This window comes from Callospermophilus lateralis, chromosome 1 (assembly GCF_048772815.1).
Source record: "Callospermophilus lateralis isolate mCalLat2 chromosome 1, mCalLat2.hap1, whole genome shotgun sequence".
Lineage (NCBI taxonomy): Eukaryota > Metazoa > Chordata > Mammalia > Rodentia > Sciuridae > Callospermophilus > Callospermophilus lateralis.
The window spans coordinates 51,590,399-51,615,439 of record NC_135305.1 but is presented as its reverse complement, the minus strand read 5'-3'; the positions used below and the strand labels follow the sequence as shown (position 1 = coordinate 51,615,439).

Genomic DNA, 25,041 nt, shown 5'->3' with positions numbered 1-25,041 from the left:
GGCTTTGCCAGAACCCAACTTACCTGACCCACAAGACGGGTGATTAGGAGCCATCTAGACCATGAATCCTGTCACCCGAGTCTTGTAGAATGGTGGCTTGAACTCACTAACTGCATTTAATTAGCTGACAGGTGTCCATTATTGTCCTCCAGAAAGAAAGAAAAACAGAGAGATGCACCTCAGAAATATGTGGGTTGTGTGTGAAGCAGCTTACCTTGGTGAGGTGCCCACATCTGAGACCAGAGATGATACCAGTGTCAAGAAATAGATTCTGGGTCGCTGTTCCTCTGGTGTTGAAGACTGAATACCTGAGAAATGCTGAGGCAGGAGCAAAAAAGTTTTATTTAAAGGATAGAACAGAGAGAGAGAGAGAGAGAGAGAGAGAGAGAGAGAGAGAGAGAGAGAGAGAGACTCCTTCACAGAGGAGGGGACCCAAAGCTGGTGCTAGAGGGAGTAGGGGTGTCCTGCCCCTTTTATAGATTTCAGATTTCCTCAGTTTTTATGCCCCTCCTCCCATCCTGCCTATGTGACCCAAAAGGTGGAGTGATCCAAAGGTGGGAAGGAGCTGTCCAAGGGTACAGGCAGGAAGGGAGCTGCCCAGGGGATACTCACTAATAACTCCTTGCAGGGAGGGACAATTCCCTGGAGGCAGCTAACCTTGGCAACAGGTTAGAGGAGGAGGAGGTGTTCTGGAGGTATTAGCATTTTATTTCCTTTTGAATCAGCCCCATTTCCTGACCCAGTCATTCATTACCTACACTGACTATTCTTGGCTTGTTGCAAAGGTGAGTACACAAGGACTCTTTGTGGCTATGAAGGAAGTGGGCAGGAGAAACTTTCTTTTCTTTTTCTTTTTTAAAATATTTACAGTTTTTGTACTTAAAATGGATTTTATTAATCTTTTTTTTTAGTTATACATGACAGTAGAACCTATTTTGATATAATTATACAAGCATGGAATGTATCTTATTCTAATTCGAACCTCATTCTTGTGGATGTACATAATGGTGAGATTCACTGTTATGTATTCATGTAATTTCACTGTCTTTCCTTTTCCTGGCCCCTAACTTCCTTTTCTTTTATGTACTAGGGAATGAATCCAGGGACACATACCCAGCAATTTTTATATTTTATTTAGAGACAGGGTCTCACCAAGTTGCTGAGGGCCTTACTATGTTGCTGAGGCTGGCTTTGTACTTGCTATCCTCCTATCCTCCTGCCTTAGCCTCCCGAGCCACTGGGATTACAGGCTTAGACACCATACCCCCAGCCCCTTCCTTTCACTCCCCTTTGACTAATCCACTAAACTTCTATCCCCACCCACACCCCCACTATTGTGGGTTAGCTTCTACAAAGTAGAGAAAACACCTGACCTTTGATTGGGGAGCATTATATTATTCTGTTTAGAATGATAATCTCTAGATCTATCTATTTGCTGGCAAATGTCATATAGTCATACCACAATTTCTTTATCCATTTATCTTGTGAAGGGCACACAAGAGACTTTCAAGACATTTAAATGCAAGTGTGATGAAAATGAAGGAAGGGGAAGAGATTGCTGCAGTAAGTCTAGAGGGTGGTTAGGGTAGACTAGATTGCATAGAGTAAAGTTTCCATAAACCAGGTATTGAGCAGGTGACCTGTAGGCAGGGAGACATGATACCTCAGACTGGCAAAAGCAAGGTGAAAACCCTGGCAACAGCACAAACCTTCTGCTTCTCAGAGGGCAGAATAGCAGCCCAGCACAGCTTGAGTAAGGATTGAGCCATCCAGGGGAGCAGAGAGAATCAATGGGTTCAGGAGATAGTCATCAGCAGTATTGGCAATGTGGCAAAGCTGGGCATGTGGGAATGGAGAGGGAAAACCCAGAAAGATAAATATTTCTAATTTTACCCAATGTAAATTCAAACTGTGGATCTGAAATTCAGTTTAAAGTATCTTGGATAGAGAGATGTGTGCTTTGATTTATTTCTAGCTAAAATAAAGCATAGAAATAAAGTCAACTCTGAAACTCAACCATCATCGTATTTTTAATCTATTATTTGATACACTCTCAGAGATATCCTCTTTTAAGTTATAATGTTTCCCATTATCTCTGAACTGACCTCCACAAATACAAAGAGGAGTAGTAAAAACGTCTGGGTTGCCAGGCAGGGTTAGTTCCACCTAGCTTTTGATCTGGCCCAACTAATGAAGGCCCTGTCAGAGGCTAATATAGGAGGCTTGTTGTGGGTAATGCAGAGAACCTAGCTCTAAATGGCTTTAAATTAATATCTGTTCACCTTCATGCTTGACTTTGAGCCTAATGACATCAACACAGAAAAGCAGGATGAGGTGGTCTTAAATCATTATCTGAAAACCAAGTGTGTAGGGAAAAAAGTCCAGTTTTAATCTCATTAAGGGCTGCTGTTGAATACTGTGGGATATCAAATTAACCATTAGAAACCTTTGAAAGTTGAGTTGAAAAACTAGGACTTTTTTTTTTTTTCACGTCGTTTGAGATTCTGTTTTTGAAGTGAATGAAATGTAGAGCTTTTTAGGCCCTCCACCCCACCAGCCATGATGAAGAGAACATTAAAGGACATTTGCTTAAACTACTTATGTCAATTCTAAGAAGCTACTCTGGAAAAAGAATTGCTATGGCAGTGACATTATTTTCTGTAGGATAATAGGAGTGATCTAAGCCTGAGACTCACAAAATGTAGTCTGTAGCCACTGTATGTAGACTTGCTCAACAATTGGAGGGTAAAATCAAGGTACCTCATTTAATGCTGGTAGAGATAAGATGAAATGAACTGTTCTGAAACTTTTCTTAGGTGGAATTATAATGTTACTGAAAAGAAGAAGAATTCCCTTTGTTCTCTTACACAGCTTAATGGCTAAAGAGAATAGGCTTTGAAATCAGAAAGACGCACACATTCAAGTCTTACTTTTGCTGTCACCAGTTCTAGGATACTGGGCTATTTTCCAAGTCTTAGTTTCATCATCTGTAACATGGATAATCATAGTCCCTTCAGTACAGAATTATTATGAGAATTAAACCAATTTATCTAATTCATATAATAAGCTTGGGGCAATCCCTGGCATTTGATAATAGCTCTTAATTTTCACCAGTGATAAAAATCAAAATTGAGGAAAATAATCCCTGTCTTGCTCACTATTCTCCTGGTTTATAGTGCAGGGTGACTTGAAGGGTCTTTCCATGCCCAAGGTGTCAGAAGAGTTATCGGCTATATTGACTTTTTTGCATTATTTCGGAAAGAACTGTTTTTTTTTTTGTTCACATTTAACTATTACTAAAAAATGGTGGCGAACTCCGTCATCTTCCATTTGATGATTGTGCTTGTGATATAAGTAAAAATCAACCTTGGAGGTTTGTAAAGAGTAGTATTCACCTCTCTACCTGGAAATCATGATTTTACTTAGAGCACAATCAAATACAATGAAGTCCCAGAATGGGGCTTGTTATATATAATGATCCCTATCTAGAAACAAGCTCGCTTGTAGATAGACACACACAAAGGAAGTAGGCGAATTGATTGTTCAAATGCATTTTAGAACTTTTCAAGTACAAATATCAGGTTTTCTCTACCAGATACCCACTTGTTCTGATGAATGGCATTTTTAAAAACTATTTAGATTTTGAAGGATCAGATAAATGTAAAAGACAAAGAAAGTGAACTGCATTAGTTCTCACTAGGCTGGTACTGAGATTGGTAATAAATGTTGATAATGAACAATTTCCCAAATTTGAGAGTGACCTATTTGTTCATTTGCAGACAGAATATTATCAGAGAGAAAGGAAAGGAAAAGATCTAACATTTTTTGAACAGCTGTTAGTGTTAAACATGGCATTCAACTTTTGCTATCTTATGAAGTTCTCATAAAATCCCTGGAAATTGTGAATTTCACTTCTCAGACTTTCAAAAGGAGGATGGTTTATCTCTGAGAAGCTATAGAACTAAGATTATACATGTAACAGGTAAATACATGGAATGTCTTAATTATAATGCCACACTGCTGCTCCGTTTGTAAGGCCATCTCCATTAGTAAAATAAAACCAGTGCTTTGAGCATCATTAATGTCTAGTTCTGAGAAAGAAATCTTCTGATAGGCAAAGGTGGATGTTGACAGCTCTGTTTTCTCTTGGCTTACCCTAACTGTATGACCACTGCTTTGGCAGTAAGTCACACTCATGGGTTCCTATCTTACCAACAAAAAGAATTTTCTAAGCAGAAAGGGGAGATTTCTCTCTTTAAAAAAAAAAAAAAAAACTTACATATTAGTTATATTAGAAGCAGCAATGTACCCTGGCTGGCTGTGAGAAGTGAAAGGGAACTTTGGTTGCCTTCCAAAGTACTTCAGTCTAGCAGAAGCTCAAACCAAATTCCATATATATCACATTTTTAATAGCACATAAAGATTTTCTCTCGGAAAAGCAGGGAAGCCCTGTAATTCTGGCGGCATCTTTATCTCCTAACATCAGTATTGAAGTGGGAGCCCTGCCTTACCCTGCACATGCTCAGGTTTAAAGCAATGCGTCCTGGTTTAATTGAAAGCAAGAGAACAATGGACTCATCAGCTAACAGGTGAACACTAAGAGAAATCCACCCAGGAGGAAGAGATCTTCCACAGATCTCATCCCCACCTTGCTCTTGCTTTGCCATCTTTCTGTACCCCACCTGCAGATTCAGCTTGTCCTGCTCTGGGGCAATCTTGCCTTCGTTTGGTGTCAGTTGAAGGCTTTAATTGAACACTGCTGTGACACAGCATCAGTACCTCCAGTGGAGTTCCCACCTTGTTTTCGGGGGGCTCCTGCTGCACAGCCTTTTCCTGTTCCCAGGAGCAGGTCCTCCTCCATGTTGCCCAGTTTCCAGTTGAAGTTTGTTTTCTTAACTTGAATCTAGAGTTTGTGCAGTTTTGTCCAGGGTGGGCATAGGTAACTGTGGACATCCCACACACCAACCTGATTTGTCCAGCACAGTCCTGTAAGGCCATCTCTTAGTCCTAAAAATCTCATGTCCTAGAAAATCTGGGCCATCCAATGTGTCCCAGAGTGGTCAGTCACCTGACGATGAGCTCCATCTTGATAATGTGGCTGGAATCACCTTTGCACCAGGTCTGACGCTCTAATGGTCTCTTGCTGTTTGAATCCTCAGACAGACTTGCTAAAATTCTCTGGTTATTGCTGAGTATGTTAATAAGTTGAATTTTGGAGGCTGGCTGCAAGTTGCCCTAAATGATGTAATTTTTATTATCAGGTCACCCCCTGCGCTTTTGAGCACGAATTCTAATGATTAGAATTTCAATTCATTCCAGAGTTCTGTTGGTACCAGAGATTTGGGGATGTTAAAATAAGGAGGAAGAAGGAGTAGTGAAAGCTTGAGGTTGACCATAAGAGGATAAATGTTTTATTGAGCAGGAAAGCATTCTACTCTGTTATTTGCTTTCACTGGTCTGAAGGGACCAGTCATAGTCAGTTACCTAAATAAGTGCAATTATAAACCATACATATTCCTGTTGTTCTCTCTAAATCACAAATCCCCTTGGAGGAGCTTTGTCTAAAAGTATGTTTTACATGGTCCTTGGAGTGCTGTTGTGAGTAAAATATTCAAATAATAATACTAACAATTGAGATGAAAATAAAGATTATTGTAACAAAATGATTTATCTAACTCTTGAAGACTGGACCTGGCATGCTATTATAAATTGAATAGAGTTACTTTTTGCTATGAATGTCAGTTTTATCTAATGACACTTTTAATTGCTTGCATCGAATGCAGGATAATATCCTTTAAAACAAAGGGGAGACATTTAAGCATAATAAGCAACTCCCAGGAGCAGACTGTAGAACTAAAGCATTGCTTTTTCCCATTATAGGCAGTCAGAGTGGGGGACGGGAGGGTGGGGAAAGAGAGAGAGGGAGAGTGGAGAGGGCAGGTGATCACACTAATAAAGAATATTCCAGAGAGTTTCTCAAATCAAGCTAAATATTGAATGGTTAAAACAAACTTTCACAAAATTAGCTTATATGGAGTAAAGTCTCCTCTAAGAATTTTAAATAAAGTGTAATTCTTGATTGGGTAGAATTCTGTGTGGACTGTCACATGACAGGAATCATTTAAACAAGAATACAGCACCTGCTACTACCAGATGTGTGGCTTCCTTTGCCATAGGATGATGGGTATGCATAGTAGAAATACTCACAGGAGGTTTGAGTCATAAGAAAAGTAGCAGTTTGGCTCTAGAAATGGTATCTTAAGATACCTCTTTGGGGAGGGACTGTCATGAGAAATCTTGGTCACCAGAAGAAGGTGGCCAACAAAGTAAGGGAAGTGAGGTCATCACGGATGGGCTATTGGAGCTGTGGGCAAGGACAGAGCCTGTTTAAAAAGCTGTTGGCATCAGTTTTTATTACAGTGTAGAGATCCTGGGGCAGGAGAGAGCCCAGACCTTTGGAGTAGCATGTCAGTTTCACCATTTTATAGCTAAGCAGCTTTAGGCAAATCACTTAGCCTTTCTGAGTCTTGTTCTCACCTGAGAAATAAAACCTCTCTCACAGGGTTGTTTTGAGCATGAGATGAGATAATGTCTGAGAAAGTACTTTGTATACTCTTAAATGCTACACAAAGGTTAACTATTTTCCCATAATGTGGTTTGTAATTGCATGTGTTTAGGTATTCCATGAGTCACAATGTTACCTCCAAAACCCAAGGCCTGATATAAGTTATTCTGTGACACAGATATTAGCCCTCTCCCCAGGTACCAGCATTATAAAAGGTTAGCACTATATTAAGTAAAAGATCTATTGCTCTGCTAAATTATTCATGATATGTGTTCAGTGAATGATTGGTTTGATTGAAATAATCATCAGGTGTTCTCAGGACTCTGGAGAGGAAGCTGACAAATGACATAAGCTTTCTTCAATATGATGACTTTGCTCCCATTAAACATTAAGAAAAGCCAATTAATGGATTCACTGTGAAAAAAAAATGTCATCGAGTTCCTGTCTGGAGTTTTAAAGATAGCATCTCTTCTTTGAAGTCATTGTTCTTTTAACAAATCAAAGCTTTTCAGAAAAATTTTGAGTAGTGAGCTAATTCAAACATTTTCTAAAGATCAATTTTTGATTGGAAGGAGAAAACCCATTTCTTAGCCACAGAAAAAGCCACAATAAATTTTTATTGATGTTGCTCAATGAATGAATGAATGAATGAATGAATGGATTCAGTTTCTTTGAGCCAGGGATTTTAGTAGTTGCTGAAAAGGTTTGTGCTGAACTGCTTTTTGGGAAATAGGAGTCCCCTCAATTCTATCTGTAATTTTGCCAGTGAGCTCTGGAACCATGCCAGTCACAACAACATGAGAATTCCACTTGGGTGCCATGTTGCTATCTCAAATTGCTCATCTAAAGTTAAAATAGTTTCCTCCTTCTCCACATCTACCACCTTAACCATCCCCATCTCTGCCATTCTTCCCATCTCTCATGTTCAGTTATTCTGGATTCATATTTGTTTTTTAGCATCCAATATTTTTTATACAATATGTTCACAAGTTTGGACTTTTATTCCTCTGAAAATATCTCTCGTTGAATTCTCACTTCCCCTGTGTCCCCCTGCCACAACCTTCCTGCTTTCCCTAGTAGCTCTTACTGTCTGTGCTCTACACTTGGCTTTTCCCTGTGAGAAATTTAGTAAAGTTAAGAATCAAGTATGGCAAGAAGCTGCTTCAAAAACTGAAACTCACTTGCTTCAAAAACTCCATTTCGGGTCCTTTCTTTAGTTTTTCTCAGTCTCAGGCCTCCCTTTTTCTTTTGTGAAAAAGCAAGTACACCCTGTGGGAATGCAGTGAGCCATTTTCATCCTCAGCTTTATTGCCTGCAACCCTGAGTCTCTAGGGAGAGGGCAGAGAGAAGCTTGGGTGGCATTAATAAAGCCCGTGTCAGCAGGATGGACAGAGAAGAAATGGCAGCTTTCTCAGGAGGTCTGTGAGACAAAGTAAAATGTGAGTATCCACATGCATTAGCAGCAGGAGGAAGAATATGGGGAGAAGATGGAATTGGGGTTGAATAGTCCACTAGACAGGCCCCAAAGCCAGAAATTATTCATCACATTGGTAATTTGATCTGTTACCCCTCATCTAGAAACTCCAGGAAAATGGTAGGTTGAATGAATTTCAAATCAACAGTGCTCAGCTCGAAGACACCCTAAAAAATGTTAATGTATTTATTTTAAAAAATGATGAGTTAGCAGATTAATTCAAACAGCTGAACTTTGTAGTTTTTATTGGTTAATAAATCTGTACTTCTTCAATTAAATCATTAGATGTAACTGAACCAAATGTGATAACATGGAAAGCACCTAGCACAATTTCTTTTGAGCTAGGAGGTCCTTAAGAAATGGGAGTATACTTCCCTTTTCCTGAACTCAGCAATTCAAAGAAAAATATTCTCATAAGTAAATAAAATTTAAAGACTCTCTGTGAAGTGAAGCTGAAGGGGAAAGGCCAAGTCTAGAGCATATGAACTCAAGTTCATACGATTCTGAAAAGTGCTCAATAAGTTAAAGAAAAAAGAAGTAAAAGAATAAGGTCGGGTGGGTGTTCATTGCCCTTGACTCACGTATACAGGTGTGGAATATGGAAGCAGACACGCTTCCATGTGAACACTTTAAGCCCTCACTCATAAACCCACCCCATCGTTATTATAGAATGATATATTTGCACAAATGAGTCCCTATTAGAGAAGGGCAGCCTGTGGAACTCCAAACTTACAAAATAGGCAAATTATTGGTGATTATTCTACCACAAAAGATTCTTTGCTCTCCAAAATACAAATTAAGTTTAAAAAAGTTCCTCAACATGCATCTGTTGCATGAGCTGAATTATATCTAGATGAAAAGAACATTAATATATCGCTGGGTAAATCTGCAAAAACCAGGAATTTCTGGAGTTGCTATTCTTGTTTTTCTTCAGGATTTGAGATTTTTTAAAAAAGATATAATTCTTAATGAAATGCAACTTAAGAACTTTGCTAACTCCCCAGCTTATGGCTGCATAGCACTTGGTTCCCATTTCTGTGGATCTTACTCTCTGTTTCCTATACAGATGGTCCTCAACTTTCAATGCTTTGACTTATGATTCTTCAGTTTTCTGATGGTAGCACAAAAGTAACAGCAGTAGAAGCCATACTTTGAATGTTGATCTTTGGCTGTCCTTGATCTGGGCTAGCCATATGATAAGGTAGTTTCAGGTGACACTGGGCAGTGAAGACTCCCAGTCAGCTACATGATCACAGGGGGAAACAATTAAAACTCTACAGTGTACTGTGCTGCTAAGCTAAGATGCTAAATATATGAGGTGTATCTGATGCGTTTTTCAACTTATAATATTTTCAATTTTGGATGGGTTTAAGGATGTAATCCTATCATGACTTGAAGTGCATCTATATTCTGTTTTCTAAAATATCACTTATTCAAGCAAATTTCCCATTCATCTTATTTTGTTACTATCCTATTCATGATAAAATTTGGTATATTTTATATGTGGGAAAGAGAGAGTATTTTGAAATTTCTCTTTATCTAACCAATTGTTATTTATTGCATACCTTTGGGAGTCTAGGTGCTAACACTATTCTTTAATCACTTTATAAAATGTGTGTGTGTGTGTGTGTGTGTGTGTGTGTGTGTGAGAGAGAGAGAGAGAGAGAGAGAGAGAGAGAGAGAGAGAGATAGAGAAATATATATTTGGCCTAGCTTAAAAATCATACCTTAAAAATCATATAAAATTTTCATCAAGTTGTAATTAAATAGTTGCTCACCTAAAATCCAAAAGGATATATGTATTTCTGGCTTAGAAATGACATTTTAGAAACTTGTTTGAAAATTTGCCTCTCAACATCTTGCAATTCTCAGAAAGATGAAGGCAAGTCTTTGGGGGCTGAAATCTCCTAGAGTTCCTATTCTTTTGTCAGGTCTAGTTTTTAAACACCTCTTTAGGATTATGGTAGCAGAAGAAAATATCTAGCAGTGGCTTTCATGTGGGGTAAAATGTCAGAATATATAACCACTTAACTGTTGACTGGGCTGAGGTGTTTCTTGTACTGTACGTTAAAAAAAAATACTCTTCAATGACAATCTTAAAAAGGGATCATCAGGGATCTTTCTAATGCATCTTTATATAGATGTCAGAAAGGAAGTTACCAAGATCTTTATGGCTAGTCAGATGCTTTCAAGTAAATACAAGTGGCTTTGATTTCCAATTGTATTTGGTTATGAAGAGAGAAGGGACATATTTAGCTTCACGGGTAGAATACTCTCCTAACAGATATCCATACTTTATAGATAGAGTGCATTATGAATCATCTAGAGCAGTTTGTAATTTCGATGAGGATTATGGTAATATACGTGTGAGTCAGTACCCTCCAAACAGCATTTATATTGAACAGATGTCTTCAGAAAACATCTACAAAAGGTTGAAATTAGTCTAATTCTTTGGATCTCCTATACGTCCAGATCTTTTCCCCCTTATGTTCATTTTTCAAGAAATAAACAAAATATTATCTTTCTTGTGAGATGTTTTTGGATTATTCTTTCCCTTTTTGAGTCCCCAGAACACTCCATCTTCTCATCATTAGAACCCTAAGCAGATAGTCTTGAAATCTGTTGCTCACCTGTCTCCCTCATTGCTTAGTGAGTTCCTCAGAGTGATCCTGCTTCTTCTGCTTGCTCTGAACCTTTCTACCTAGAACGGTTCCTGGCAAATAGCCACTAGATGAATGAGAGGTTACATACACATGGGTTGGTATGCACAATCCACCCCATGTGTTTAATGAATTGGTAACTCCATCTTTTTGGAAGAATTCAAAAGCTAATTCAGAAAACCTTCAGATAAATGTCTCATCCAAATGCCCAGGTTTTATCATAGTGGTTGCAAACATAGAGACTCAGCTTTTCACCTTTTGCTGTGATGGCAAAAGTTCCTCATTCACAGATTTCAAAATCCCTCCCAACTAGTATAAATGTCTCCAGTCAAAATATTGACTTCTTATGCTTCTTGCCTTCCCTCTTTTGCTATTTCAGAATTTTATAGAACAGGAATGCCCAAAGAAAAGAATTGTCAGAAGGTAGATAACGAGGGCAAGAAAGGAGGTGCAGAAGAATTAACTTTTTTTTTTCTTCCCACCAGCCTAAGCACTATCCTGTCTTAGCCCTGAGTGGGTGTGCGAGGAGCTAACATCTGTAAATATTTATCTTTAAAATGGAGTTCAAGTGTTATGGGGCAAAGGGAGTAACAATCTATGAAAAGGTGTGCCCATGATAGCCAAGCCCTGAAACTCTCTGCTAACTTTCAAATCCTTCTAATTTGAGAACTGGGAAGTTTTAAGAGGCCAGCAAACCATTTCTCCAGATCCTGTTCTCTCCTACCACCAGGGAGCGTGGCCAAGAGCAAGCAAAAAACTTTTAATGATTCTTGCTCTTCCTGGGGTCAGGCTGAGGGAGTGCTGCAGAGCTTAATTTGATGATATTATGCCATGACATTGTGTCAGTATGCGATGATGTGTTGTGATGGCACAGCGTCATCACGTGGTGACGCAACATCATGACGTAAGACGTCACATCGCCAGTCAAAGACGTGGCTCCAGAGGGACTTTGAATTGAGCAACACACCTGCGCTGTAATTAAGGCTTGAGGTCTAAGGTGGGGGGGACAGCGGAACTGTAAGCTTCAGGTTAGAAAATGCTTCTTTGTGTGAATTACGACTCTTTTTTTATTTGTATATGGCCCCTTCTAGGAATTGTAACCTCTCTCCTTGAAAAGTAGGTTTAGAAATCAAGATATTATTTATTTAATTGACTGCTGTCACAGGTTGTCCCTATGTCCATCTTTTTTGTCTTTGGACTATGAACTGGTGCTAAATGTACATATAATTTCACAAGATTTAGAAAATATAATCTACTCTTAATTTGCATATTTGTTAAAATAGCACCCCATAGAGCTCCATGTGAAGTGATTTATAATTAAAATTACCTTGTTAGTAATATCTTTTGTATGCATACATTTCATAATAATTGTACACTAAGATCATCATGATATGAAAATATTAAAAAAGGGGAAAGAGAGAGAGATTAATTGATTATCCTGGGAAAGTGTTATGTCTGTTTTGTGCCTCAGTTTCACTATCTTGAAAATGAATATAATGCATTTTTTCTGATTTGATAGGGATATTGTATGGACAAAGTATATAAATTCCTTTGTGTTCTTTGAAACAAAATGTTATGTAATTTTAGGGCAATATTAAGTACTTTCTTCAGGTACATAGATCACTTAGGAACTTAACATCAGTTGGAGTGTTTTAATCAGCTTTTTTGTCACCATGACCAAGAGGCCCCACAAGAACTGTTAGAGGAGGAAAAGTTCTTTTGGCTCATGGTTTCTGAGGTCTCAGTCGATAGGTGGCAGACTCCACAGTCCTGGGCTCAGGTGAGGCCAAAATCGTGGCAGAAGGGTATGGTAGAGGAAAGCATGTCAGGACATGGCAATCAGGAAAGAGAGAGAGAGAGAGAGAGAGAGAGAGAGAGAGAGAGAGAGAGAGAGAGAGAGAGGGAGGGGGGAGAAAGAGAGAGAGTTATGGATGTGGATATAAAGGTGCATGTTTTCAATTAGTGAAAGGAACTTTGCAACTCATGTTAGGGACAACATAGTTTGAGCAAAAGTTCACAGTTTCCTAATCACAAGTAGCTTAGGCAATTCACAATTGAGAGAATTTTGAAAAAGACTGAAGTGCTATAAGGGCTTTTCTTACTGATTTTCCATGGTGAAGTGAAGCGATTGCTTTGTTGTCTTAAAATTCACATTTTGCCTCATTACTCTTCCTGTAACTCCAGTAAAAATGGACCAAAATTTTGTGCCTTCTGAAAGCGACACATGACTTTTTGATGGAGTTTGAAATGGTAGCTGATTACTTTTGAATACCAAAGCTCCACTGGTTGGCAGCTCACATCTGCAGCAGAGAAAAACAATTAGCAAATTTGTGAATTATCTTTGGTTTACACATTAAACAAGCAAAGTAATTCTTTATAACTTTAACCAACGGACTGTGCCTTGATTACAGGATATTGTTGCTTATTAATAAATGGAGCCATTTTTAGGTTTTGCCAAGGCCTCTGCATCTCACTAGCTTGCCTTTTTAAATCTCAGTCACATCATGTTTCTCTGTCGGGCCCAGTATTCAAAACTTGTTAAGATCTTTAAACATTGACAACAGAACATCAAACTAAGTACACAGCCCTTCTGGTCATAGTGCCCTGTGCAGGTGTGGAGGTTACTCACCCATGAGACCTTGCCAGGCATCATTTGGCAACACTGGATCCTATGTGTTGTCTCATAGTTCCTATAATTTAGTACCAGTTTTTGTGATCTCTAGCTTTGGCTGGATTCATTAAGGTAAATTTTGCTCTATTTATAATACTTTTATTTTTTATCTGCAAATCTCTTAAATAACTTGAAATAATGGGATTTAATTTAAAATTGAAGAATGCCTAGTTCAGATGAAAACTGAATTTCTTAAATTAAAATAATTTTTTTTCCAATATATACAGTATTCAGAATAAGTGCTGCTAACCAGTACCTGACCTGAGGTAAAGAGTGGATCACTAAGAAATTGAGAGGCTTAGTTTGAACAGAAATTATAATCTAATTATTTTTAATGATGTTTTCTTGAGTCTAGATATGAGACCAGCCTTTCCTTCCATTATTTTGTTGATACTAACAATCACTTTGCAAACATTTTTTTTTCTTGGATATAGCAAACTTTGATCTTGTTTCCCTCTGAATTGTTACAAATTTCAAATGGTAGAATCTGAACTAATGAGACTTTGGTGTTGGTGTTTATTCTACCAGAGAAGAACTTGTGTTTGTGTGTGTGTACATATTTGGGGTGGTCAGATATCAGTCTGAACTTCAAAACCACACTTGTTGAGGCCATTATTAACATGAATGAGTCTTTTGAAATCACCTTTCTTTTAGACAACTTCTTGGTTATAGTTTTGTCTTATTTCAGGCTTCCAAAGGAGCTCAAAATTCACTGAGACAAAATTTCCACTGATGCCTTAATCCCCTCTGTAGTATCCCACTATCCATTGGGTTGTTTAGACTGTTTTTCTCTACCCAACATGTGGAAACCGGGTCTCGTATGCCCATAATGTACATTCACTGATCATGCCAACTCATTCTTATTTGACTTCTTTTTATCCTTTAGAGTAGATCTGTTTTCATTTTATAGGCCACTTTAAAAATATTTAAAGATAGATGTTCCATTTGTCTTTAGTTTTCCTTTCTCCAAACTAAACACATCATTTTTAAAAAATGTCCTTTCAGTTGACAGAGTAAGCTTGAATTTTCTTACCCTTCTAGTGTGAGATATTAAATGTCTCTTTGTCTATTTCTTTAAGGTTCAACACCCGTTCACATCTTTAAAGTTCAGCACCAAACCCATTTGCAATGTGTAGTTAAATTACCACTGTCAAGAAGAGCAGGCCCGTGGCCTCATTTCTCCAAGATACTTTTCTTATTTCTATTGTTGCACCTAAAGGGGGTACCAGCTTTTGGGATTCAAATTGATAATTTATTGTTAACCAAAGCTACAGCATCTCCTTCAAAGTAGCTGCCAAACCCGGCTTTTTTTTTTTTTTTTTTTTAAATATTCTGTACTTGAGATGGTTCCTTTTTGGATCCTAAACTTATTTCTGTTGCATTTCAATTTGTTCAAATTGACCCATCTATTCACCCTGTCAGATCTATTTTGGTTTATATAACATATTTATCACTGCACTCAACTTTTTGTCATCTTCACATTTTAGGAGCTTGCTGTCTATTTATCTACACTGTGAACAATGTCTGGGAACAGGAAAGAGTCAAGGACAGAGTCCTGTGGTTCAGTTCTTTGTCCAAGCTGAGATCCTTTACTTCTTCATCACTAGCCTTTGGGTAGAGCTGCTCAACTAGTAACTAGTTGTCCTAGAATCCATCCTACATTTTTTTTTCCATTTTTCCTGTTTGGATGTGAAAGTCCTTGACGGATATTTTAGTAGAATCCAAGATACATTATTGACTGTATTTCCTGATAAAACAGACAAGTAGCTCCCTTAAATAAGCGATGAAGTCGATGTACATAACATAATCTATCAAGGAGTTTGGTGAAGATAAAAAGATACAACAAGTAATTCACAAGATCAGTCATCCACAGTAGTAAGACCACTGTGTCTATCTAAATGGGAAGAAGGTCTGGGTGAGGAGCACATCATCATAACAGTGCATAACTGAAAAGGTCCCAGGGAGACTTGGCTAAGAAGTATGATGTTGTAAGGTAAGCACTGAATAGAGACCAGAAGTTGGTAGAGTGATAGTATCAAGGTAAAGTGCTCCAAAAGTTCATTTTCAAAGCACTTGTCTGTCTTTGAGTATTAGTATTGTCACAGAAATGGGACAAGACAGACTTAGAATCCCGACTGGGGTTTTGTAGTGATATGATCCTGTACCAGGTAGGGACAGGATACCTACTTTTCAGGGTGACTATGAGAATTAAATGAGAAGTGGTCATAAGTACCTAGCATAGTCCATGACATTATATGAGCGTAATAATTAATGCTGTTAATTAATTAAGCAAGCATTAGCTGTATGCTATTATGACAGATAATAGTAATTTTTGGTATAATAACTGAGAAACAATGAATTTTTCCTTCTATTAAAAGGTACACAAACATAGACACATAAAATTAATATAAATAAACACATATCTCCCTGAATCTGGCTTGGAGCTGCATGACTCATTAATATATTTATTGTTTTTTAATCGAAAGTATTGAAACTTTAGACTGAGACTGTATATACAAGGCCAGAACAAACCAAAAGATTTCAGAGATGGGTGGAACTTCATAAATAATAAAGTCCACTTTGCACATATCCTAGATTAGGAAACTGAAGCCAAGAGATGTTGAATGGTTTTATAAAACCACTTAGCACATCTTAGAGCTAAAAGCAAATTTGCTTGTTTTTTTTTTGACTCATATTCCTAGCCAGTCAATATCAGATATATTTCCTACAACATCACACTTACCAAATGCCTATAAAGGTGCCTTGAACCCTCAGTGTTACAAACACCATAAGGAGGAAAATACCACCCTAACCTGACTTGCTGATTTTGAGTATGCAAATTAGTCAAACATAAAAGGATATGATAAATCTCAGTGATGGGCATACTTTATATGCATTTGAAATATCTTATAATAAATAATAAATTAGTCAAAATTTGTAGTCATAGTGATATTTATGTTGTTGAAATAACAGGTGACATTCAGAGATAGAATCTACAAACCAGCCTATTTAGAATGGGAGTTTCTGATGTAAGGCATAAATGAGGAAAGATCAAACAAACCAAGTCCTAAAATGAGAAGCCAAGTTTTATTTTCATGGAAAAAAATCAACTAGTTAGCTGGGTAGAATCATTTCTGATAAGGAGGTGGAGGTGATGCCCAAAGAATAGGAATAAAGAAATGAATACTGCTGTAACGTTGATTTGAAATTCTCTTCCACTTGGTGAAATGCACTGCTAAAGGAAAAGATTCTCCTTCAAGGAAAGATTACTTACAAATTCAAGGTCATTTTTTAAATCCCACATAGCTTGTCTATGTGCCAAATTTTTCTGGTTGTATTTTTGTTCTTTTTGTCTTAAAATATATCTTGGAACACAAGTCTCTGTTTCCTGCTTTGTGATATGTTATTAGTCCCTGTCCCATTTGCTGGGGCCGTTGTAAACAAGGGGGCTATTAGGGTGGACAGCTGGACAAGGAGCAGCCTCAGAGGAGACTGCAATCCATGCATGGAGAAGAAAACGAGAAGGGACTGGGGATCTTTCTGAGTACCAAAAGAGATTGTAGAGATTCAAGAGGCAGAGCAGAATCACTGAACTTAACCTCCTCTATTTTGCAAATCAGTAAACTGAGGCACAGGGAGAGAAAATAGTCTGCACCCCACCAAAGAGCTAAGAGCAGATTTGGGCTTCAAATTCAGGTAATTTGATAGCAAATTTCAACTATTTATTTCCTTACTAAAAATTTTAATGAGATAATGTAGCTATACAGAAAATAAACCAATGTAAGAAACAACTCTGTGTCCATCCCTGCCTTCCCCAGGCTAAACCTCAACCTATTCAGAGGTTTAGATTTAGATTTTTAAATAAATAAAATTGATGAAGCCGCAGTAATACACATGCTTGTCCCCCTTCCTTCCCTTTTCCCAGATCTAACAATACCTACTTAGTATCCTTATCAGGTCTTTATGACTTTACTACATGTGGGCATGCCACAAACATAATTGTCAATCTATACATATTCTTCTATGGCCTGCTTCATTTGCTCAGTATTATATTTCTGAGATTTCTCTGTGTTGATACATGTAGTTCTAATTCATTCAGTTTAACTGTAAGTTATATTTCAATGCACAAATATGTCACAATTTATCTGTTCTTCTCTGTTGATAGGTACTCAGGTGATTTTTCATTATTAGAGACAGTGCCACAGTGAACATTCATGTATATTTCCATTTGGACTGGTGTGAGTTTCTCACTGGTGGGCTATGGAAAGGATTATAGGGAGCTGCTCAGGTCAGCAGAACCTAGGGTGGCTGGAGCCTCTGGGCTTTTAGCTTCGGGCTTCTGAAAGTTTCAAGTGCTTAACATGGAATATTGCACAAACACTTGACAATTTCCTTTTTTGCCAAGATGTAAAAAGAGTAGGAAACACTGTTCTAAAACAGTGGTTCTCAGACTTTAGCATGCGTCAGCATCACCTGGTGGGCTTGTTAAAAAGATTACTGAGCCCCACCCCCAGTATTTATGATTTGTACATCTAGACTGGGGCCCAAGTATTTGCATTCTAATAAAGTTCCAAGTGATGTTAATGTTCCTGGTCAGGGGAACCACTTTTGAGACCCAGTAGAGTATATATCTAGGAGTTGAACGGTGAGTTCCAACTAATGATTCAAATGCATTTGTGTTTTTGCAAAGCATTTTATTAGTAGTATTACACATCATCTAGAATATAATTTTAAAATGAAAATGGTATGATTCTATAATAACTTAGAATTTGAAAGCTTTTGTGTGAAAGAAAGGGAGAGCATTTAATCATGCTCAGAAACAACTTCCCCATAATAGTAAATACTGCATTCCATTTCATGTGCAAACCAGAAAGAGGATTTTAAAAAGACAATTAAATGAGAAAAGCAGTCCTCCCTTCCTTCCCCTGTTATCTTTATGGAGTAATCAATAGGTCTAACACCCACTCACCAAGGAAGGAAAAGCAAAAAGAGAGATGTTACAATTAAAGCCTTGATAACCCTAAGCAAAGTTGCAAAGTAATCAGAGTGTGATGTGATGCACTCTTCTTTGGGGGTCAGCTGAGTCTCTTTCTGTTGAGGTCCATGCTCATCCCTGTCTGCTATGTTTTGTGCTGGAGGCTGGTCCCTAATGTAATGGTATTGAGAGGTGGTGGGTTTTGAAGAGGCTAGACTGTGAAAGGTGATCAGATCATGGAGCCACCACCCTGAGAAGTGGTTAATTCTAGGTTCAAGGAGCTGGGTGGATGTTGCAGCAGTGGGATCAGTTCTTGTCAGAGCAGTTTGTTGTGAAAAAGCAAACCTGGATTCTCCCCTGTCTCTTCTTTCCTCTCTCCCTATGTGACCTCTCTCTCAAATTTGCTCCTGTATGCTGTGCTGTGACTCAGCATTGCAACCATCCCTAGAGGCCTCCAGATGTGGTTGCCCCATTTTGGACTTCCAGCCTCCAAATTGTGAGCTAAATGAACCTCTTTTCTTTACACAGTAACCAGCATCACACATTCGGTTATAGCAACAGAAAACTGATTGAAACACTGTTCCTGCTGTTGCATAAGCCTGGGTCAGTGTGCCTGGTTTAAAAATCTAACACCAATAGTTTACAGATCAAATTTGTATGACCTATTTTTATGCTGGTTAACCTGGAATCACCCAATTGTCACTATTGGGTAAGTGGAAATATTTCATTAGCAAATTTTTCTATATATAGGTATCCTGTGTTTCTTACCAGTAATATTACTCTATGAGAAAGAGAAAGAGCAAGGGCAAGGAGACTGTTTATCTTGAACAAGCAAAATTCTGATGGAAGACAGCATTTTCAGTATGCAAGATGGGCTAGAACTTGGGAAATATACCTTATAGTTCACAGATTTTAAAAAAGACTCAATAATCAAGTGGTAAAATGACTTTTAAAGAATACAGTCTCAGACTCTAGGAGAGCAGGAATATACTGTTGAGCTCCTAATTTCAAGGGCTAGATAAAATAAATCCCCAGGTTTGTAGATTTATTTGAAACAAACCTCATATTTGAACACCTGGATTTTAAAATTATTTTTTTAAGTGGTTCAGAAATGAAACCCAGAAAGTCTGGATCTATACTATTCAAACCATTTTTATTTTAAATATAGGATTTGTATAAAAGTCTATAAAGTATAAAACATGATTAAGATGAAATTATGAAATTTTTTGATGTATAATATCATGTGTTAAATATAGAGATTTTGTGAAGCCACTTTCACAAGGTGAAATCCATATTGGTCTCATTCTGTTTAACACTCTTTGACCTTGGACAGGCTCTGGCTTTGAAACCAGCTGTACTTTATGTTGTCAAATTATTTATTCTTTCTTAGCTTCCTCATCTGGAATAAAAGCATAGTAACAGCGTCTGTCCAGCTGCTGGGAGACTAAAGGACATGAGCTGTCCCTTAGGATGGCAATGGCTTCCTCACTGTCCTTGCAGCTTCTACAGCCTGTCCTTTACAGAGGTCCTTTACAAATATGCCAGGTCACCTTATTCCTCTGCTCAAAACTCTTCAGTGGCTCTTCATTTTGGTCAAGAATAAAAGCCACCAGGACCATCATAATCTGACCCCTGTACCTCCCTGATGTCACCTCCTTTTCTCTGCTTCATCATCTAGCATCCCCGGCATCCTTGCTGCTCCCTGGATATACCAGGTATACTCCTCCCATGGGTCCTGGTGCTCATTACCTTACCTCCTCCAAGTCTTCATTCAGAAAGACCTTCTCAGTAAGACCTAGAGCATTCTTCACAAAATTGCACATCCGCCCCTCGCCTCTGCTCTCCGCACCCTCTTCTATATCTTCTTTTTTTTTCAACTATTTGCTTTTTTTTTTTTTTTGGTACTGGGGATTGAACTCAGGACACTTTATCACTGAGGAACACCCTCAGCCATTTTTTTATTTTGAAACAGGATCTTAATAAATTGGGGAGGCTGGCCTTGAACTCAAGATCCTCTTGCCTCCGTCTGTCACATTGCAGGGATGGATTATAGGTGTGCACCATCATACCCGGTACTATTTTTCCATTTTTAATTGTTTGTTTCCCCTTATGAGTTTCATGAGGGCAGAAATCATTGTTTTATACACTGATTATTTTAAGGACCTAGAACAATATCTAACTAACAGTATTCAATACATGCTTGTTGAGAAAATGAACTTTGGATGAAGTCATTTAGCAACCTGTATATAGTATGCATTGAAAAAAAACGTGGCCAGTTATATAATCAGAGGAAGAAATTTTGCTTTGTTTTTTTTTAAAGAAATACAGAATGATAAGAAAAAAGAATATCAGAAAGTATAAAAAAAAGTGAAGAAAACTACAAACAAGAGAGAAGGTAGAAGGAAAAAACACTAGAGCAAGTTAAAACTTACAAAAAGGAAAAAAAAAAAAATCCTCCTTGACTGCTTCCTTGCTTGTTCCTTAACTTGCCTTACCCTCAAAGTAGAGAGAAAGTTGTAAGAAGAGGGATTTAATGTGTGTAGATCAGGGTGATCAAACTTTCTGTAAAGAGCCAGATGGTGAATACTTTTTAGGCTTTGTGGGCTCTCGGGTCTCTGTGTCAACTACTCAGCTCTGATATGAATGCTTGGAAACTATGCAGTGAATAGCATGACTGTACTTCAGGAACCTGGTAACTCTTTTTTTTTTAAATAAAACTTCATTTTTTAAAATTAGTGTGTTTAAATTGTACAGAACACATTTCATTGTAGCATATTTATCATGAGAATAATGTACTCTGATCACACCCATCTTCCCATGGCACTCCTCTCCCACTATTCCTGATTCTCTCCCTCTTCCATAATGATCTCTCTGTTACTTTCTGTTCATCTTTTAAAAATTTTTCCTTGATTTCACATATGAGAGGAAACATGTGATACTTGTCTTTCTGAGTCTTAACTTATTTCAGTTAACACTATGATCTCCAATTCTATCCATTTCCCTGCAAATGACAGAATTTTATTCAACTTTATGACTGAAAACTCCATTGTGTTTATATACCACATTTTCATTATCCACTCATTTGTGGATGGGCACCACAAATTGAATGCATAACTAGGCTATTGTGAATTGTGCTGTGATAAACATGGATATGTAGGTATTTTTATAGTCTGCTGATTCTAATTCCTTCAAGGTATATACCCAGTAGTGGTATAGCTGGATCATATGATATTTCTATTTTTAGTTTTTTGACCATACTGATTTCCACAGTGGTTGAACTAATTTACTTCCTGCCAACAGTGTATAAAGTTTCCTTTATCTCCTACATTTCATCAGCATTTATTGTTTTTTATATGGTTGATGATAGCCATTCTGACTGGAGTGAGATGGAATCTCAATGTAGTTTTGATTTGTATTTATTTGATGGTTAAAGATGTTGAATGTTTTTTTCATATAATTGTGCATGGCTGTGTTCCAATAAACCTTTTTAAAAAACAACAGGCTGTGTAGACTGTAGCTTGCTGTCCCCTGGCCCAATGTACATTTTTGCTAAATGGTGTTCAGTATAGTCTACCGCCTAGAGGAACTTAAGGAAAATCTCCTCTATTCACCAAGACTATTCATGAGAAAAACTTACACCAAATTAGGAATGCAGTGGACCTTCCTGATGTAGAATATTGACCAAAAGACTCTGGAAATATAAAGAAAGGTGCAATTTTTGAATATCTTCTTTTAATAAGATTAAGTCAGAAATATTGCTCTGCTCCATTTATCATAGTATTGTTAGTCTTGGATGTTTTAATAGCACAAGAAAGAAAACTATTTACAGGTAGAAGGAGGAAGAAGGAAGAAATTAAATTTGTTCCTCCTTGTAGATTACATCATTATTAAAAAGAAAATCCAAGATAATCCATAAATTATTTGAACAAACAAAAGAGTTTATAAACCCCTTAGATACCAAGACAATTATGTAAATTAATAACATTCTTTTAATAAAAGCTAACATTTACATTTGATTATTCGGTGCCAGGCACTTTGCATATGTTAACTTAGTTTGTCTCTTAAGAACTTTGTGAAGTAGCACTGTTGTATTTGAGAAAACTGAGGCACAGAGAGGTTAAGGAGCTTGTCCAACAGTGACACAGATAGTAAATAAGGAAATCAGGATGAACTTACTCCAAAATTAGGGTTAATGCTTCTCTTCCTCTTTTGTATTAGAAGTAGTTCTTTAAAAACATAATAGAAAAAAAAATACTTCCCTTAACATAAACTCAAACTATGTGGTCCTTAGGAATAAATGTAGAGAAAATGTATAAAACCATTACAGAGTAAATATAAATATTATTGAAATACAGAGAAGTCATGCATACTTAGTGAGATAATATTATACTTATGTAACTTCATATATTTTTATATTAAGAGTTCTATAGTCCTAATTAGCTTATAAATTCAATGAAATTTTAATGCCAACTGATTGTAATGTGTGTGAAAGACTTGACAGATTCTAAAATTTATATGGAAACATAAAACTATAAGAATAGGCAATTTTGAGACAAAAACAAAAAAATAAGGACAAAACAAGTATTTACCTACATATTGATTTACCAGAAAGCTTCAGTATCATAACACAGTTTGAAGTTAGTACAGGAATCAATAAATATATCAAATAAAGCAGGTGGCTTGAAAGGTTACTCATACACATATGAGACCTTGAAATATGGAGATTTGATTGCTAACCAGTGCAGAAAGAAGAACTCTACAATGAAAACTACAGAACACTTAAAGAAAATGAAAAAGACCTTAGAAGAGGGAAAGATCTCCTATGTTCTTGGATAGCAAAATCAATATTATTAAAGTGGCCATACTACCAAAAGCATCATACAGATTTAATGCAATTCCTATTAAAATTCCAATGATGCTCTTCACAGAAATAGAAAAAAGCAGTCATGAAATTTATTTGGAAAAATGAGAAGTCCAGAATAGCCAAAGTACTCCTTAGTGAGAAAGTGATGCTGGAGGCATCATAATACCAGGCCTTAAATTATACTGCAGAGATACAGTAACAATAACTGCATGGTATTAGTACCCAAACAGACATGAAGACCAAATGGAACAGAATGGAAAACACAGAGACAAACCCACATAAAGACAGTTATCACATACTAGGCAAAGTCATCATAAATATACATCGGAAAAAAGATAGCCTTTTCAAAAAATGGTGCTGGGAAAACCAGAAATCCATAGGTAACAGCATGAAATTTAACCCTATCTTTCACCCTGCACAAAACAAGACTCAAAGTGGATGAATGACCAAGGCATTAGACCAGGAACCCTACATCTCCTAGAAGAAAATGTAGCCCAACACTCCATCATGTCAGCTGAGGACCTGACTTCCTCAACAAGACTCCTAAAGCACAAGAAGTAAAATCAGGAATCAATAAATGTGATGGTATCAAACTGAAACAATACATCCCAAAGCAGTGAAATTCCACATCATGTACAACTGCAAGACTGGGATCCTAATTAGAATAAGATATACTCCATGTTTGTATAAATAATATGTCAAAATATACTATACTGTCATGTATAACTAAAAAGAACAACAACAAAAGGAATGGATTATTCCTTAATCTTTTTGTTAGAATATAAATTTTCAAAATACTTTCTGATGATCCTCTGGATTTCAGTAGTGTCTGTGGTGATATTTCCTTTTTCAGCTCAAATTTTGTTGATTTTTTTCTCTTTCTTTTGGTTAGTTTGGGTAAGTTTTATCAATTTTGTTTATACTTTCAAAAAACCAACTCTTTGTTTTGTTGATTTTTTTGTATTGTTTTTTTAATTTCAACTTCATTTACTTTGGCTTTGATTTTAATTATTTCCTGTCTTCTGCTAATTTTGGTGTTGGTTTGGTCTTCTTTTTCTTGTGATGTATTGTTTGATTATTTATTTGCTATCTTTCTATTGTATATACTTGATGCTATGAACTTTCCTCTTAGAACTGCCTTCATACTATTCCAGAGATTTTGATATGTTCTATCACTATTCTCATTTACTTCTAAGAATTTTTAAGATTTCTCCCCTGATTTTTTCTGCTATCCATTGAAAATGTATTATTTATTAATTTAATTGTATTAAATTAATTGTATTGAAAGTGTATTATTTGGTCTCCAGGTGTTAGCGGCACTACATTTCACTGAATTAGAGACCAAATGTGGAAATGCAAACTTTGTAACTGCATGTAGAAAATACAGTTATAGTAGATAGGTAGGTAGGTAGACATAGAAGTATATCTTTATGACATCAAGATAAGGAAAAATTAATGGAATAGATTACATAAAATTAGAAGTGTCATAAGTGACTAATGACCCAAAACAAAGATAAAGTTAGTATATAAAAAGTTGGTGTATATAGAAGACCAATAATTTCTACAGTTTATTAAGAAATGGGTAAATAACCAAACATAAAAATGCACAAAATATATGAACAGGCCACACATAAAGAGGATGCTCAGAGAGCTGGAATTGATATGAAATCATGCTTAATCTCACTAGTAAATAGAAAAACTTGAGATGCATTTTAGTCTTAATTGGAAAAAATATTCTGATAATGCCAAATATCAATGAGCATGTGAGAAAGCAGGTGAGAGTGACAGGTGGTAAACCTCCTTGGAAAGCAATTGATAACATCTAGTAAAAT

General features: G+C 36.9%; 1 protein-coding gene across 2 annotated transcripts in view; it reads left to right on the top strand.

Annotated features, from left to right (window-relative positions):
- Positions 1-25,041, top strand: part of Grm8 (glutamate metabotropic receptor 8) — a 724,606-nt gene that overhangs the window by 185,504 nt on the left and 514,061 nt on the right. The window lies entirely within an intron of this gene.